The 1,941-nt window shown below is 36.6% G+C and overlaps 1 pseudogene; it reads right to left on the reverse strand.

Moving 5' to 3' along the window:
* LOC121813757 overlaps positions 1-1,321 on the reverse strand; it is a 2,725-nt pseudogene extending 1,404 nt beyond the window's left edge.
* Between the last annotated feature and the right edge of the window lie 620 nt (positions 1,322-1,941).

Here is a 1,941-nt window from a genome sequence, read left to right on the forward strand (position 1 = left end):
GGTAAGTTTTATTTATTGTAATGAGATGATAAATATGAGCAGTCTTTGGCTAAATAGTACTGCGACCATGTTTTGCACTTTCCTCGTGCATCAGTAATGTACATTCTCTCAATTCATTGGATTGATGTGACTGCTGTTCACAAAATATGAGATTTGAGTTAAATTTGTATGATGTGGAAATTGTTTTAAGGTTCTTTGATTAATTTTATTATTGATTGCATTAAGTCATTATATACAAAGAGTGAGAGACATTTGGTCACTAGTGTTGATTAAGTTGTTATATGATATTCATGAAAAATATGTTTACTGCCCTGTGCAGGTTGGTTTTTTTGTTGGAGTCAGGATTCCGGATCCCCAGCTGCGATGCAGGAAAGATTTCCAGCCTACTTAGAAGTGACAACTGCGTTACTTCTTGACAGATAAGCTTATGAGATCTCAGAACAATACACTACCCAGGTAGTACTACTAACATTAACACTATACACTCACACACCTGAACTGAAAAGACTGAAAAGAACTCTGAACACTGAACTCTGAACTCTGAACTCTAAAACTGAATACACAGACTGACAAATATGGACAATTGGAACTGTTGTGAACTGTTGAATGACTGTTTTTGGTTTTGTTTTCAATAAATGTTGACTGTTCTTTTAGCTGTGTGTCATTCGCTCCTTAGTCGATTCCTAGAGACCATAAGCCTAAGATCCTAACTTTCTCTACATTCAGTAGTGGTAAAGTATCGTGTGTTACATAAAGAAATATAAAGAAACCATCTTTCACAGTTAAAGTAAATAAGTCCCAACTTTCGGATAATAAAGTGTTTTCTTAACAAAACAGAAACTCACCTTGAACAGTTTTCCCTCATTTTTGTAAGACCCCTCTCTGCATTGAAGTCTCGATTTCTTCTCTCATCACTCAAAAAGTTGTCAATCTTTGAGCGAACAAAGTAGCACTTTTTCTTCATCTTCTGAATCTCCTGAGCGAGTTTCACATCATTTTCTCTGCAACCAGTGTCTGAGACGATGATAAAGAAGTCATACATCTCAAATTTAACACATTCCAAGTACTTATGAGCCGGATACTTCATGGTGCCAACTCCAGGAAGATCCCATAAAGTGACATTGGGATAGCCTGGATGGAAGTATGGCATAGGTTCCTTTGAGTGTTCTACAGCACCAGTAGGAGCGGCCCCTTCATCTCCATTACGTAGTCCTCTGACAGCGTTAACAAATGTCGATTTACCAGAAGCAGATTCTCCTGTGATGGCAATATGTAGTGGAATATCACGTGTTTCTTCTCGCTGCTGCTGCAGAAGTATCATTGTTCATCAGATCCTTTCTAACTGAAGCAGATAAAGGCTCTATGTGGACTCTTAAATAAAAGGAAAAGCTGTTATAATCACTGCACTCTCATCTCTGAATACAGACTATAAAAATCCAGCATCATCAAATAACCTTGAAAGTTTCTTCACATTGTCAGACTCAAGACAAAGAAATTATCAAACATAAAACTCAGAATTTAAGCAGCTAATCTTTGATTTCTTTGGCATTAGAGTCAGTCTAAGGAGAATCAGTAAGTGTTTAAATTAGCTATGAATAAGGATTCAATAATGACTGTGCTTAGAAAATTATCTAAAAGAACAAACATTTTTGAGTCTTTGGCTCTGTGCTCTGATTCACCTGCTGCTTGCAAAAACTAAAGTCTTGAAAACACACATACATAGAACACAGAACATAAACAAGTCTTTACAGAGAGAAGTATGACTGGGGAGCTGCTGCTCGAAAGACAGAAAGGGCAAAACTATGAAACACCATCAACTTAACACCAGCATGCAAAAGGTAAAGAACAGGTGACTGAAGAGGTTCACTGGTTGGAATTTGAGTGAATTTAACTTTATAGACAGGACTCATTTTTTTTAGTTAATCCTGTAGCATTTATTAA

The sequence above is a fragment of the Haplochromis burtoni genome, unplaced genomic scaffold (genome assembly GCF_018398535.1).
Source record: "Haplochromis burtoni strain Fernald_Lab_line unplaced genomic scaffold, NCSU_Asbu1 Contig_2457, whole genome shotgun sequence".
NCBI classification, from domain to species: domain Eukaryota; kingdom Metazoa; phylum Chordata; class Actinopteri; order Cichliformes; family Cichlidae; genus Haplochromis; species Haplochromis burtoni.